The sequence below is a fragment of the Bidens hawaiensis genome, unplaced genomic scaffold (genome assembly GCF_021521415.1).
Source record: "Bidens hawaiensis isolate Kalapana, Puna unplaced genomic scaffold, B.hawaiensis_p1.1 tig00052987_1, whole genome shotgun sequence".
Lineage (NCBI taxonomy): Eukaryota > Viridiplantae > Streptophyta > Magnoliopsida > Asterales > Asteraceae > Bidens > Bidens hawaiensis.
Window position 1 is genome coordinate 71,357 of NW_027499527.1, and position 17,839 is coordinate 89,195.

Sequence of the window (17,839 nt, forward strand, 5' to 3'; positions counted from 1 at the left end):
CCCAGGCTGTCACTGAAATTGACACTGATAAGTTGCAAGTTGATGAAACTTGCACCTCATCACTTAACTAATCAAATTTCTCTTTGTGCAGGAACAGGCCACTCCATTGAATGACATATGGTATATGGATAGTGGTTGTTCTAGGCACATGACTTGTGACAAGAGGTCACTTGTGAACTATGAAGAGAAATATGAAGGTCCTGTTGCCTTTGGGAGTGATGAAAATGGTGGAAAGATTGTGGGTAAAGGAATCTTGACAAATGGAAAGGTGTCATTTGATAATGTGTTTCATGTTGAGGGACTTTAATACAATCTTCTGAGCATATCACAGATGTGTGATAAAGGTTACAAAGTTAGCTTTGATGATTCTCATTGCTTCATCTTAAAACCTGAATTTGTGATTCCACCTGAGATGATTATGATGATGGCACCCAGAAATGGCAACTTATATGAGTTGAATATGAAAGAAGCCATTTCAAGAGGTGGTGCATGTTTTGTTTCCAAAGCCACTGAAAATGAATCAAAATTGTGGCATAGGAAATTGTGTCATGTAAACTTAAAGAACATGAATAGACTGGTCAAGGGTGAACATGTGATTGGTTTAACTACAAGAGAATTTAAGTTTGATGATCACTGTGATTCATGTCAAAAGGGCAAGCAACACAAGTCTACTCATAAGACAAAGCTCATCAATTCAATTGATCAACCACTTGAGTTACTTCACATGGATCTTTTTGGTCCTGTGAGTGTGACAAGTATTGGAAAGAAAAGATATTGTCTGGTGATCATTGATGACTATTCAAGATATACTTGGGTCTATTTCCTAAGTACCAAGGATGAGTCTGCTGAGTTGATTATGGGTTGTGTTACAATGATTGAGAACAAGCTGAATAAGAATGTGAAAATGATGAGAAGTGACAATGGTACAGAGTTCAAAATGGAGTTATGAAAGAATTCTGCACAAAGAAAGGAATATTTCAACAATTCTCAGCTCCTAGAACTCCTGAACAAAATGGTGTGGCAGAAAGAAGAAACAGAACTTTGATAGAAGCTGCCAGAACCATGATGGCTGATGCAAATCTGCCTGTCACTTTTTGGGCTGAAGCAATCAATACAACATGTTATGTTCAGAACAGGGTACTTGTAAACAAAAGGCATAACAAGACTCCATATGAAATTTTCAATAACAGAAAGCCTTACATCAAGTTTTTCAAGCCCTTTGGTTGCAAATGTTTTCTATTGAACACTAGAGATTATTTGAACAAGTTTCAAACTAAGTCACTAGATTGTTTCTTTGTTGGATATTCTACTCACTCAAAGGAATACAGAGTTTATGTGAAATATCACATGAGTGTGTTAGAGTCATCTGACATCATTTTTAATGAAAATCAATTCAATACAGTCAGTGGTGCAACATGGCTGTTTGATCATGAGAGACTAATAAAGTCATTCAAGATTTATTCTGAAGACTTCGATGATTCATTCTACAAGACAAGTGTGATTGAAGAGAATAAGACGAAAGAACTGGACTTGGAAGAATTGTGGAAGAAGGTTGCTAGAAAAGAAAAGGAATACACTTTTGTGAAGAGCTCCTCAAGCAATGCAATTGAACAAGATCAGGAGATAACAAGTCAAGACAGTCCTAATGTACAAAATGATCATGTTCAGAATAGGAGTGACACAGGCAACCAATCAAATGAAGATGAAGCTGCAACAACAGCAAGATTTCAAGACTTGTTTCAAAGCTTGAATCTGGGAAACAATGGTGCATCTACTTCAGGACAAACCAATGATGAAGCACTAGAGTTTCATGATGCAGAAGCTGATTTGGTCATTGAAGAACCTGAACTTAATGAATCAAATTTTGACACAAATCTGTCTACAAATATGATAATACAAACTCCTACTGTTGAAAAGAATCATCCTGCTGAAAATATCATTGGTGACTTGCATGAAAGAGTAACAAGGAGTCATTCTGAGATAGTAAACATCTGTCTTTACTCTTGCTTTCTATCCCAATTAGAACCAAAGAATATTGCTCAAGCTTTAAAAGACAATAGTTGGGTAGAGGCTATGCAAGAGGAATTGGCCCAGTTTAGAGATTTACATGTATGGGATCTTGTATACAAACCACATGACAGATATGCAATTGGAACCAAATGGGTGTTCAGAAACAAAAGGGATGAAAGGGGTTTGGTGATTAAGAACAAAGCAAGACTTGTAGCACTGGGATGTCTTCAAGAAGAAGGGATAGACTTTGAGGAAGTGTTTGTACCAGTTGCAAGACTGGAAGCCATAAGAATTTTCCTTGCATATGCTGCCTCAAAGAACATAAGAGTATTCCAGCTTGATGTTAAATCTGCATTCCTAAATGGAAAGATTGATGAAGAAGTGTATGTGGCTTAACCACCAGGTTTTGAGGATCCTATGTATCCAAACAGGGTGTATAAGTTAAACAAACCCTCTATGGATTGCATCAGGCTCCTAGAGCATGGTATGATGAGCTATCAACTCATTTACTTGAAAATGGTTTCACAAGGGGAGCCATTGACAAGACACTCCTCTACAAAAGAAAAGGGTCAGATTTGCTGCTTTTACAAGTCTATGTTGATGATATCATCTTTGGATCTACAAATGAAAATATGTGTTTGGAGTTTGAAGAGGTGATAAAGTCCAAGTACAGCATGAGTTCCATGGGTGAAATGAACTTCTTTTTGGGGCTACAAGTTCAACAAAAGGCTGAAGGGATCTTCATTCATCAAACTAAGTATGTGCAGGACATTTTGAATAAGTTCAAGTGTCATGATTACAAGACTGCTTCAACTCCAATGGACACCAAAGAAAAGATGATAGCTGATGAAAAGGGGGAGTCAGTTGATGAGCATGAATACAGAGCCAAGATTGGATCTCTGATGTATCTGACTGCAACAAGACCAGATATCATGTTTGTTGTGTGTGTGTGTGCTAGGTTCCAGTCAAATCCAAAAGTCTCCCACATGAATGCTGTTAAAAGAATATTCAGATACCTGAAGGGAAGACCAGACTTAGGGATTTGGTATCCAAAGAACCAATCCTTTGATCTGATTGCATATACAGACAGTGGTTATGATGGATGCAATATGAGTAGAAAGTCAACATCAGGGGGATGCCAGTATTTGGGAGAAAGGCTAGTGTCATGGCAATGCAAGAAACAGACTACAGTATCAATCTCCACTGCAGATGCTGAATATGTTGCTGCATCTGCCTGCTGTGCACAAGTTCTCTGGATTCAAAATCAGATGCTGGACTATGGTTTGAATTTTCTAAACACCCCTATTCTGATTGATAATACTGCTGCATATTTTACTGTTAAGAATCCTGTGCAACATTCTAAGACTAAGCACATTGAAATCAGACATCACTTCATCAGAGATTGCAGTGAAAAAGGTTTGATTGAAATGAAAAGAGTTGATACAAGTGATAATTTGGCTGACCTATTCACCAAACCACTTGATAGAACTAGGTTCAACTTTCTTTTGAAAGCCCTGGGGATGATCAACTCTGATGAAATCTGATTAAAGATGTGTGCTTGGTTGGGTACCTCTATGTGCTTCTTGAATATTTTGTTAGAGGTTACACTTGCTGAGTATGTTGCTGAATATGTTACTGAGTATGTTGCTGAATATGTTACTGAGTATGTTACTGAAATTGTTACTGAGCATGTTACATGTTATGTAACTTAACTGTTTGTATGTGTGTCTCTCTGTGATAACTGTTTATTTTATTAGAGATTACACATATTGAATATGTTTCAACTGAATGTTGATTGAATATGTTTTGAGTATGTCACAAGTTTGATGTTAACTGATAGGTGCTTAAGTAGCTATCTGTGCAATATGCTTGAAATTGATAGTAATTCTTGACTATCAAGTTAACTGATCTGATGTTATGATAAGTAGTTTGATCTGTTAAGGTGAAACTGAATGCTTATATGATGTCATGAGTAATCGCATGTTTGTGGTTACTTGAATATGTTCTTAATCTGATCTTCTGAAGTTGTTAAGATAGTATAGACATTGAATGAGAGTGCAGTCTGTTTTTCTTGATGATGTTAAGAATGATTAAGATTTGAGTGTGTTATGCAACTGTTTGTGTCAAAATGTGTTTTATGTCAAAATTAAGTGATTCAATGAAATTTATAATGAACTTTGCATAAATACTATATTTTGGTCAAAACATGAGCAAGTTGTTTAATGGTGTTGAGATATGATAAGATTATTCAGTTCAAGCTTTTAAGAAGCTTAAAAGAAGGATTTTTTTTAAAAGGGAAAGTCTCAAGTAGTTATTTTTGCTTAAAATTATGTCATTTGCCCAGTTAGAAGGACATGCACTTGTGTATGTTTGGTCCTTAAATCTCTACAGATTCAAAGGATAGCCATTGACCTGAAAACTGAATGCATTTGGGGCAATTATGACTTGTTTCTTATTTCTTCACTTAAAACTATGTCAATAACTCTGACTTTGACAGGACATATATTCACATGTATGTTTGGTCCTGTTGACCACTTTTGGTCAAAACATAATAGCCATTAACCTGATAAGAAAGAGATATTGGGGTGATTGAATATTAAACTGTGTTTATGGGAAATGATAGTACATTGACTACTTAGCTGCTCATATGGAATTATTAGGCTAAAAAGGCCTTAGTATAGTCATTAATATGTATGGTTACTTTCCCATGATGATGTAAAATCTAAGGTGATATAAACATAATGAATATGCTAATCTTTATGTGGAGATGCATAGTTGTTTTGCATGTCTCAAGATAGATCTCTCCGAATGATACGGCAGAAAAGTGATTACCCAGTCATACACGAGCCTGTTGTTATTTGGTCAACCAAAATGAAACATTTTTAAATATGACAAAGAACATGCTTTAAGAAAATTTGAGAAAATATCAAAAACAAGGGGAAGAATGAATAAATCAACCAAAAGTTGATAAGTGTTTTAAATATTTTATCAAACAAGAGGGTTACAACAAGAACTACAAAGATGTTGGCAAAATCTGTCTCATCTTGAATGAAAGGCATGTTGCTAACTGTAAGTCCAACGTTCAACCTCTATATATGTTTGAATCTAAAAATGCAAAAATACAATAAGTTCTGTCATACAAAAAACTATTTTTGACCAAATACAGGAGGTTGGAGTCAAATTGGGGTGATATGGGGAAAGCCAAATAAGCTTTGAGAAGAGATATGAGGCATCATAGCACAGTGTTGACCATTATTGCATTATGCTCAAATTGAACTTTAATAATATCACCAAAGAAAGGAAAATCATGCTAAGTTTATACCTGCTGTTAACCTATCTAAGTTGTCATAATAATGCTGAGAATGAAGTAATGAGATAGCTACTTAGTCAATATGATCCCATTCCTGAGATCTTTTCAGTTTAATAAAGAAATTGTTTTGAAATGAATTATAACTGAAATTTGATCTCTAAATGCACCATTTGCTCTTAAACTATGTTCTGAAATGATACATAACTTAGAAATGTCTTTGACAAGTGGTTTAAGTCAAAAAGTGTTGCATTTTGCCTAAAATAGGTTGAATATGTAAGTTCGAGTAAGGTTTGATGATTTATAACCTTCTCGAGCACAAACTGTTTGAATATGTATTTTCGGGTAAGATTTAACCTTTCCGAGTACAAAACAGTTGTCTATGTGTGAATATGTTGTTTCGGGTAAGGTTTGAAAGTTTTCAACCTTTCTGAGTAAGCTTAGTCATTTTTGACTTGATTATGTGTGAATATGTTGTTTCGGGTAAGGTTTGATGGTTTTCAAACTTTCCGAGTAAGCTTAGTCATTTCTGACTAACTTTATGATTTTCGAGCATACTTTGAAGTGTTTACACTTTTCGGGTAGAGTACACTGTTGCACTCACTTTCCCGAGTAAGCTTCAAGTCTTGAGATGATTATGTGTTGAAATAGCTATCTTTTAACAAGAAATTCTTGTTTCGAGCAAGCTATGCATGTTATATGCTGGTTTCGAGTAAGCTATGCATGTTATATGCTGATTGTGTTTCCAAGCAAACTTTGTGAACTTGAGTAAGTACACCGAGTAAGCTTTGTATGAATATGTTGTTAGGAAAAGCTTGTTAATCTTTCCGGGCACGCTTAGATGTTACTGTTTAAGTTTGTCATGAATTGGGTATGATTTGATATGTTGAGTTTCCTCGAGTAAGGACACACCTGATGATTAATAGTGTTTATCCTAGCAAGCTTAGTGCTAACTTAGGATTTTCGAGCAAGCTCTATGAAATTTTAGACTATAGCACATTTAATGTTTATGTGTTTAATTTCATTCCGAGCATGCTCTGAGATATGTGTGTTTATGATCTCTTTGAAATTACAAGTGTTTTCGGGCAAACTTTGTTTTCCGAGCACACTTTTTATTTCAGGTACACTTGTGTTCCTTCAATATACTTGGTAATTTCAAACTTTAACTTTCTGAGTACACTGTCTGCAATTTCTTTTCAAGCACACTTTGTATCATATGAAAGTTATTCGGGTATACTTTACATAAGATTGTTGTCCGAACACACTTTACATTTGAAAGAGTGCTCGAGCACACTATGTATACAAGCATACCTGAATGAATGGATTGATTGAATATGTGAGTTAGTATGATGAAATTGTTTAGAATCATACTTGGATGAATGCGTTAATTGAATTTGTGAGTTGGTATGATGAAATTGTTTAGTGATTCATACTTGAATGAATACGTTGTTTGAATATGTTAGTTAATATGACAAAATTGATTATGATTCTTTTTAGAGTTTGTGATAGATAAGTTTTAATTTGAAATTGAGAAATTCTTGAGTAACTTTATCTTTGCATACTTTACCATTTCTGAACACACTTTTAAATAGATAAGAAAGTTAGGTGATAAAAGACAAAACACTTTTAAAGATTCTCACTTTATCTGAACTGCTGAAGAAAAGCAAAATATGCAGACCTTTATTCATAACTCTTTTCTGATAAAGCTATAGATATGTACCTTACATCTGTCTTAACTCTCATTAAAAGAAGACCTATATATGCTATTTAAAATTTCAAAATTCACAGTTCAAGAGTAACTCACATTTGTGTTTTTGTGCAGATTTCAATATTATTCAAGACAACGGTTTGAATTGAAATATTATTTTTACCTTAATTTCTTTTTACTTTCAGATCTAACTGATAATTGTGTGTTCATTGATGTAACAGAAAATCAGCAATGGATCCAACTCCAAGTAATTCCAATTCCTACAAACATCATCTTTCTGAAGAACTGAAGAAAGCATTGCAACGAGTTCAAACCCTAATGTCCGAGGTTGAGAAGATCTCAGCTGCCCCAAAACAGGGGGAGAAATCACTGAATCAGGGGGAGAATTCGCTGAAGCTTCTCTCAATTTATGAAAAGGACAGCTCATATGATGAAGCTGACAATGTTCCAGAAAATGAAAGAAAGGATCGTGTGGAAAGAAGGAAATTGAAAGGAAAAGAAATTGCACAAGAGGATGTTGAAATTAAGAAAATGGACTTTGAAATGAATACAATGGACTCTGAACTGAACGAATCTGAATCAGAAGCCAAAAGAGTCTATGAGCAAAGAATGACAGAAATTCATAACAGAGAATTTCTGAGTCAAATGTTGTCTGACAAAGACTTTGAAGAACAAGAAAATTTGTTGAAAATGTTTGAAGATGAGAAAAGGCTAAGAGATGAAGTGATAAATAAACAGAGAGAAGTCCCACAAGAAGTAATTGACAACTGCTTAAATGATAAAGAAATTCCAAATGGTGTGCTAGTATCTCTACTCAAGTTGATTAAACAAGAAGAACCCGAGACAGAAGTGAAAGAGAAACTAGACACTGTCATTGACATGATTTCAAAGGCTTTAAGCAAAGAAAAGAATACTCAAGACAATGAACTAAAAGGTTTGAAATTGAAAGATGATTTGGAACAAGAAGTGGAAATTCAAAAATTCTTAAGCAAATATGGTGGTAAACCAAAATTTTTGATTAAGAATGGAATTCCTTTTGAATATGTAAAATTAATGACAAGAAAAGAGATTTTGAGCAACTTCAATAAAATGAAAGGACAACAGCTGAACTTGAAGAAGGGAGCCGCTCAGTCTCTGGTTGGTAAGAACAATGGAATGTCCAAAAGGATGGATGATCTATCAAGGATGACAGTGAAAGGGAAATTCAATGTAGAGGAATTCTGCAAACAGACAACATCCTTGCTTCCAAAACAAAAAAAAAACAAAGAAAAGGAAGATATCTGTGGATACTCAGGAAAAACTAATGCAGATGCACTTGAAGATGGATAAAACCCCTGACAAGGTTGTTGTAAAAGCCAAAAACCCTTCTGCCAACCACAATGTTATGCCAAGTGGAATATTCTGTGATTCCAGGACTGAACATCTGAATGTTATGATGGAAAATGGAGAGATTGTGAAGATCTTCTCTAAGATTGACTTCAGAAAATTCAATCTATGGCAATTGAATGTGCTTGCAGCACTGCATCTCTCTGATTCCAAGGAAAGGCAAAGGCTTACAAGTGGTATGCAAACAGAGTTGCTGGGATTCTTGAGAGAGCAGCAAAAATTGGACTTTCCATGCCTAAACAAGCATCTTTGGCTAAATTGAAGAATGTTTAGGATTTGCTTATGCAACTTTTGCTTATGTAATTTGATTATGAAATTTGACTTTTAATTTGATGTGTATTTTGCTAAGTGTATGTAACCACATAGTGTTTTGGGTCAGCGGAGGTGTTCCAATCTAGGGGGAGATTGTTGGGTTAAGAATTTGACCCAAATGAGGAGATTTGACCTAAACGAAGAATATGGAAGATTGGAATCTTCTCAACCTCCTCAGAAACTGCTAAGTATTGAATCCGAGCACACCTTGGACCTTCGAGTAAGCTTTTACTTAGCCGAGTACGAGATTTTGCCTTCCGAGCAAGGTTTACTTCAAATGGTCTTCTTAAGTGGATAACCGAGCAAGGTATGCTTTTTAGTGATTTCCGAGTAAGGATCATTGATTTAGCATATCCGAGTAAGGTTCACTTTGTCAAGCAGGGTTGTTCTTCAAGACCAAGTATTTTACTCTTCCGAGTAAGGTTTGGTCAACCAAGTCCATGAAGCCAAGTGATTGGAAGACCGGGCAAGGTATTCTTTAATAATTATGGTCCGAGCATACTTGATGAGTTAATAGAATATCTCTAAGTTATTTCGAGTAAGGTTCTGCTCAAGTAAGGTATGTACTCCCGAGTACGCCTTATCAATAAGTTGTTCAACTGACAATGAGCCGAACAGGATCATAGAAGAACAAGGTTGCTCGTAAGGATTTGTCGAGCAAAGTTTGATAAGTCCAAGAAAATTGAAGTCTACTCGGTGAATATTTTACTTAGTAAAATATTCTTTAAGTAAAGTCTACCCGGAAACTGATCCCGAGTACACTTCTATGTTTACCAAGTCTGAAGGAAGGCCGAGTAAACTGCGTACTCGGAGACTGAAGTTTAATGAAAAGCCTACTCGGAAGACTTGTTTTACACTTAGTTTTATTTTTGAATATGTAATTTGAATATGTACTATCAGATAGGGTTTCTAGAAGGAATGACAGCTGTCCCAGGTTGGCAGGCCTATAAATAGAATGTTTAGGGCACGCCGCCAGAGGGCGCACAATACGGATACACACGACACATTAATTGAGAATATTTTGTGTGTAACGGCTGTCCGAGGATTCCTTATAAACCCTAAATCGATTACTCCTTTTGTATGATTAACGTTATATAAATGGAAATCTTTTGAGTGAATCGTGTGTGTGTCTTCAATCTTTGAATACTCATTGCAACCGTATGTTTGTTATTGATTCCGCCTTTAACAAACGGATATCTTTCTAAATACAGCAACCCGTCATTAACTCTCTTGTCGACACGATTAATTTTGTGTGAGTTATGACATGATTGATTAAAGATCCGAGCCGAATCGACCATTCAATATCGGGACCTGACATAATTATTGATCCGATTCTTTCTTAGGGTCATAAAATATTGTATGACACTCTCATAGACCGAATTTATGATCCGGTTCAGTGGTTCGACTCATCCTCAGTTTTTCCTCCGGCTCGCGTACTACCCCTTTGGCAATACGACCAAATATTCGAACGGGCCACGGGGTGGAGTGAGGGCATAATTATTGATCCGATTCTTTCTTAGGGTCATAAATATTGTATGACACTCTCTTAGACCGAATTTATGATCCGGTTCAGTGGTTCGACCCATCATAATTTTTTCTCCGGCTCGTGTACTACCCCCTTTTGGCAATACGACCAAAATTTCGAACGGGCCACAGAGTGGCGTGAGGGCATAATTATTGATCTGATTCTTTCTTATGGTTATAAAATATTGTATGGTAGTCTCCTAGACCGAATTTATGATCCGATTCAGTGGTTCGACCCATCCTCAGTTTTTCCTCCGCCTCGTGTACTACCCCCTTTGGCAATACAACAAAAGTTTCGAACGGGCCACGGGGTGACGTTATGGCATAATTATTGATCCGATTCTTTCTTATGGCAATAAAATATTGTATGGCAGTCTCATAGTACGAATTCATGATCCGATTCAGTGGTTCTACCCATCCTCAGTTTTTCCACCGGCTCGTGTGCTACCCCCTTAGCAATTTTCGAACGGGACACGGGGTGGCGTGAGGACATAATTATTGATCCAGTTCTTTCATATGGTCATAAAATATTGTATGGCAGTCTCCTAGTCCGAATTTATGATCCGATTCAGTGGTTCAACTCATCCTCAGTTTTTCCTCCGGCTCGTGTACTACCCTTTGGCAATACGACCAAAATTTTGAACGGGCCACGGGGTGGCGTGAGGGAATAATTAATGATCCGATTCTTTCTAAGGGTCATAAAATATTGTATGACACTCTCGTAGACCGAATTTATGATCCGGTTCAGTGGTTCGACCCATCCTCAGTTTTTCCTCCGGCTCGTGTACTACCCCCCACTTTGGCAATATGACCAAAATTTCGAGCGGGCCACGGGGTGAAGTGAGGGCATAATTATTGATCCGATTCTTTCTTAGGGTCATAAAATATAGTATGGCAGTCTCCTAGTCCGAATTTTTGAACCGATTCAATGATTCGACCCATTCTCAGTTTTTCCTACGGCTCGTGTACTACCCCCTTGGCAACACGACCAAAATTTCGAACGAGACACGGGGTGGCGTGAGGGTATAATTATTGATCCGGTTCTTTCTTATGGTCATAAAATATTGTATGGCAGTCTCCTAGTCCGAATTTATGATCCGATTTAGTGGTTCGACCCATCCTCAGGTTTCCCTCCAGCTCGTGTACTACCCCCTATGGAACTACGACCGAAATTTCGAACGGGCCACGAGGTGGCGTGAGGGCATAATTATTGATCCGATTCTTTCTTATGGTCATAAAATATTGTATGGCAGTCTCCTAGTCCGAATTTATGAACCGATTCAGTGGTTCGACCCATCCTCAGTTTTTTCTCTGGCTCATGTACTACCCCCTTTAAAAATACGACCAAAATTTCAAACGGTACACGGGGTGGCGTGAAGGCAGATTTATTGATCCGATTCTTACTTATGGTCATAAAATATTGTATGGTAGTCTCCTAGTCCGAATTTATGTTCTGATTCAGTGGTTCGACCAATCCTCAGTTTTTCCTCCGCCTCGTTTACTACCCCCTTTGGCAATACAACAAAAATTTCGAACTGGCCACGGGGTGACTTTAGGGCATAATTATTGATCCGATTCTTTCTTATGGTAATAAAATACTGTATGGCAGTCTCCTAGTACGAATTTATGATCCGATACAGTGGTTCGACCCATCCTCAGTTTTTCCTCCGCCTCGTGTACTACCCTTTAGCAACACGACAAAAATTTCGAACGGGCCACGCGGTGGCGTTAGGGCATAATTATTGATTCGATTATATCTTATGGTCATAAAATATTGTATGACAGTCTCCTAGTCCAAATTTATGATCCGATTTAGTGGTTAGACCCATCCTCAGGTTTTCCTCCGGCTCGTGTACTACCACCTATGGCAATACGACCGAAATTTCGAACGGGCCACGAGAAGGCGTGAGGGCATAATTATTGATCCGATTCTTTCTAATGGTCATAAAATATTGTATGGCAGTCTCCTAGTCCGAATTTATGATCCGATTTAGTGGTTCGACCCATCATCAGTTTTTCCTATAACTCGTGTAATACCCACTATGGCAATACGACCAAAATTTCGAACGGGCCACGAGGTGGCGTGAGGGCATAATTATTGATCCGATTCTTTTTTATGGTAATAAAATATTGTATGACACTCTCTTAGACCGAATTTATGATCTGATTCAGTGGTTCGACCCATCCTCAGTTTCTTCTCCGGCTCGTGTACTACCCCCTTTGGAAATACGACCAAAATTTCGAACGGGACACGGGGTGGCGTGAGGGCATAATTATTGATCAGATTCTTTCTTATGGTCATAAAATATTGTATGGCAGTCTCCTAGTCCGAATTTATGATCTGATTCAGTGGTTCGACCCATCCTCAGTTTTTCCTCCGGCTCGTGTACTACCCCCTTGGCAATACAACCAAAATTTCGAACGGGACACGGTGTGGCATGAGGGCATAATTATTGATCCGGATCTTTCTTATGGTCATAAAATATTGTATGGCAATCTCCTAGTCCGAATTTATGATCCGATTTAGTGGTTCGACCCATCCTCAGGTTTTCCTCCGGCTCGAGTACTACCACCTATGGCAATACGACCGAAATTTTGAACGGGCCACGAGGTGGCGTGAGGGCATAATTATTGATCTGATTCTTTCTTATGGTCATAAAATATTGTATGGGAGTCTCCTAGTCCGAATTTATGATCCGATTTAGTGGTTCGACCCATCCTCAGTTTTTTCTCCGGCTCGTGTAATACCCCCTTTTGGCAACACGACCAAAATTTTGAGCTGGCCACGGGGTGGCGTAAGAGCATAATTATTGATCCGATTCTTTCTTATGGTCATAAAATATTGTATGGCAGTATACTAGTCCGAATTTATGATCCGATTCAGTGGTTCGACCCATCCTTAGTTTTCCTCCGCCTCGTGTACTACCCTTTGGCAAAAACGAAAAAAATTTCGAACGGGCCACGCGGTGGCGTTAGGGCATAATTATTGATCCGATTCTTTCATATGGTAATAAAATATTGTATGGCAGTCTCCTAATCCGAATTTATGTTCCGATTCACTGGTTTGACCCATCCTCAGTTTTTCCTCCGGCTCGTGTAATACCCCGTTTTGGCAATACGACCAAAATTTCGAGCGCGTCACGCGGTGGCGTGAGGGCATATTTATTGATCCAATTATTTCTTATGATCATAAAATATTGTATGGTTGTCTCCTAGAACGAATTTATGATCCGATTCAGTGGTTCGACCCATCCTCAGTTTTTCCTCCGCCTCGTGTACTACCCTTTGGCAATACGACAAAAATTACGAACGGGCTATGCGGTGGCGTTAGGGCATAATTATTGATCCGATTCTTTCTTATGGTCATAAAATATTGTATGACAGTCTCCTAGTCCAAATTTATGATCCGATTTATTGGTTCGACCCATCCTCAGGTTTTCCTCCAGCTCGTGTACTACCCCCAATGGCAATACGACCGAAATTTCGAATGGCCACGAGGTGGCGTAACGGCATAATTGTTGATCCGATTCTTTCTTATGGTCATAAAATATTGTATGGCAGTCTCCTAGTCCAGATTTATGATCTGATTCAGTGGTTCGGCCCATCCTCAGTGTTTCCTCCGGCTCGTGTACTAACCCCTTTGGAAATAAGTCCAAAATTTCGAACGGGGCACGGGGTGGCGTCTGGGCATAATTAATGATCCGGTTCTTTCTTATGGTCATAAAATATTGTATGGCAGTCTCCTAGTCCGTATTTATGATCCGATTCAGTGGTTTAACCCATCCTCAGTTTTTCCTCCGGCTCGTGTACTACCCCCTTTGGCAATACGACAAAAATTTCGAACAGGCCACGGGGTGGCGTTAGGGCATAATTATTGATCCGATTCTTTCTTATGGTAATAAAATATTGAATGGTAGTCTCCTAGTCCAAATTTATGCTCCGATTCAGTGGTTTGACCCATCCTCAGTTTTTCCTTCGGCTCGTGTACTACCCCCTTAGCAATACGATCAAAATTTCGAACGGGACACGGGGTGGCGTGAGGGCATAATTATTGATCTGGTTCTTTCTTATGGTCATTAATTATTATATGGCAGTCTCCTAGTCCGAATTTATGATCCGATTCAGTGGTTCGACCCATCCTCAGTTTTTCCTCCGCCTCGTGTACTACCCCCTTTGGAAATAAGACCAAAATTTCGAACGGGACACGGGGTGGCGTGAGGGCATAATTATTGATCCGGTTCTTTCTTATGGTCATAAAATATTGTATGGCAGTCTCTTAGTCCGAATTTATGATCCGATTCAGTAGTTCAACCCATCCTCAGTTTTTCCTCCGGCTCATGTACTACCCCCTTTGGCATACGACAAAAATTTCGAACGGGCCACGGGATGGCGTTAGGGCATAATTATTGATCTGGTTCTTTCTTATGGTCATAAAATATTGTATGGCAGTCTCCTAGTCCAAATTTATGATCCGATTTAGTGGTTTGACCCATCCTCAGTTTTTCCTCCGGCTCGTGTACTACCCCCTATGGCAATACGACCGAAATTTCGAACGACCACGAGGTGGCGTGAGGGCATAATTATTGATCCGATTCTTTCTTATGGTCAAAAAATATTGTATGGCAGTCTCCTAGTCCGGATTTATGATCTGATTCAGTGGTTCGGCCCATCCTCAGTGTTTCCTCCGGCTTGTGTACTACCCCCTTTGGAAATAAGACCAAAATTTCGGACGGGACACAGGGTGGCGTGAGGGCATAATTATTGATCCGGTTCTTTCTTATGGTCATAAAATATTGTATGGCAGTCTCCTAGTCCGAATTTATGATCCAATTCAGTGGTTTGACCCATCGTCAGTTTTTTCTCCGGCTCGTGTACCACCCCTTTTGGCAATACGACAAAAATTCCGAACGGGCCACGGGATGGCGTTAGGGCATAATTATTGATCCGATTCTTTCTTATGGTCATAAAATATTGTATGACAGTCTCCTAGTCCAAATTTATGATCCGATTTAGTGGTTCTACCCATCCCCAGGTTTTCCTCCAGCTCGTGTACTACCCCCTTTGGAAATAAGTCCAAAATTTCGTACGGGGCACGGGGTAGCGTGAGGGCATAATTATTGATCCGGTTCTTTCTTATGGTCATAAAATATTGTATGGCAGTCTCCTAGTCCGTATTTATGATCCGATTCAGTGGTTTAACCCATCCTCAGTTTTTCCTCCGGCTCGTGTACTACCCCCTTTGGCAATACGACAAAAATTTCGAACAGGCCACGGGGTGGCGTTAGGGCATAATTATTGATCCGATTCTTTCTTATTGTAATAATATATTTCATGGTAGTCTCCTAGTCCAAATTTATGCTCCGATTCAGTGGTTTGACCCATCCTCAGTTTTTCCTCCGGCTCGTGTAATACCCCCTTAGCAATACGACCAAAATTTCGAACGGGACACGGGTGGCGTGAGGGCATAATTATTGATCTTGTTAGTCCCCCCGGGGCGTCGCCGATCGATACGAGATCCGCACGAGGTCTAGGAGTGCGGAATCCTCCTAGACTCGTTTATGGTGTACAGACGAATAACACAAACACGTACACGATCAAATACACAAACAAATACTAGAACGGGATAAACAAATCTGCAGATTCATATATAAAATAATCACGTTACATACCGTAACAAAAACAGAAAACACGACTGACCCGAGGTGAGCTCTACCTCGGGTCGTCTCACACGACTCTAGTCTCTTACTCTCTCTCAATAAACAAGCTGCTCAAACACACTCTGATTTCTTGATAACTAAAACTAAACAAGACACAACTATATATAGACAAACATTCACGGGCCTGGGCTTCAGTAGGCGAAGTTGTGCTAACTTCGCCTAAGGCGAAGTTGTGATAACTTCGCCTAAGGCAGAAGTTGTTACAACTTCGCCTAAGGCGAAGTTGTGCTAACTTCGCCTGTGGCGTTCCGCTGGTCAGAATTGCATAGTGACGGTCACAAAATGCACCAACAGTCTCCCCTTTGACCGTTGCTCTCAATTATAACAAACACGAAAGATCATCTATTACAAAACATGCACCAACAGATCTGGTTCTTTCTTATGGTCATTAAATATTGTATGGCAGTCTCCTAGTCCGAATTTATGATCCGATTCAGTGGTTCGACCCATCCCCAGGTTTTTCCTCCGCCTCGTGTACTAACCCCTTTGGAAATAAGACCAAAATTTCTAACGGGACACGGGGTGGCGTGAGGGCATAATTATTGATCCGGTTCTTTCTTATGGTTATAAAATATTGTATGGCAGTCTCCTAGTCCGAATTTATGATCCGATTCAGTGGTTCAACCCATCCTCAGTTTTTCCTCCGGCTCATGTATTACCCCTTTTGGCAATACGACAAAAATTTCGAACGGGCCACGGTGTGGCGTTAGGGCATAATTATTGATCCGATTCTTTCTTATGGTAATAAAATATTGCATGGCAGTCTCCTAGTCCGAATTTATGATCCAATTCAGTGGTTCGACCTATACTCAGATTTTTCTCCTGATCTGTGAACATACCCATTTGGCAATACTAACAAAATTTCGAACGGGCAGCGGGGTGGTAATAGGTCTTAATTATGGATCCGATTCTTTCGTAGGATCATAAAATATTGTATGGAGGTCACCAAGACCAAATTTCGGATCCAATTAAGTGGTTTGACCCATACTCAGTTTTTTCTCCGGATCTGTGAACATACCCCTTTGGCAATACTGGCAAAATTTCGAACGGGCCGCGGGGTGGTTATAGGGCATAATTATGGATCCGATTCTTTCGTAGGATCATAAAATATTGTATGGAGGTCACCAAGACCGAATTTCGGAACCGATTCTGTGGTTCGACCCATACTCAGTTTTTTCTCCGGATCTGTGAACATACCCCTTTGGCAATACTGGCAAAATTCCGAACTGGCCGCGGGGTGGTTATAGGGCATAATTATGGATCCGATTCTTTCGTAGGGTCATAAAATATTGTATGGAGGTAACCAAGAGCGAATTTCTGATCCGATTCAATGGTTCGACCCATACTCAGATTTTTCTCCGGATCTGTGAACATACCCCTTTGGCAATACTGGCAAAATTTCGAACGGGCCGCGGGGTGGTTATAGGGCATAATTATGGATCCGATTCTTTCGTAGGATCATAAAATATTGTATGGAGGTCACCAAGACCGAATTTCGGAACCGATTCTGTGGTTCGACCCATACTCAGTTTTTTCTCCGGATCTGTGAACATACCCCTTTGGCAATACTGGCAAAATTTCGAACGGGCCGCGGGGTGGTTATAGGGCATAATTATGGATCCGATTCTTTCGTAGGATCATAAAATATTGTATGGTGGTCACCAAGACCGAATTTCGGATCCGATTCAGTGGTTCGACCCATACTCAGTTTTTTCTCCGGATCTGTGAACATACCCCTTTGGCAATACTGTCAAAATTTCGAACGGGCCGCGGGTTGGTTATAGGGCATAATTATGGATCTGATTATTTCGTAGGATCATAAAATATTGTATGGAGGTCACCAAGACCGAATTTCGGATCCGATTCAGTGGTTCA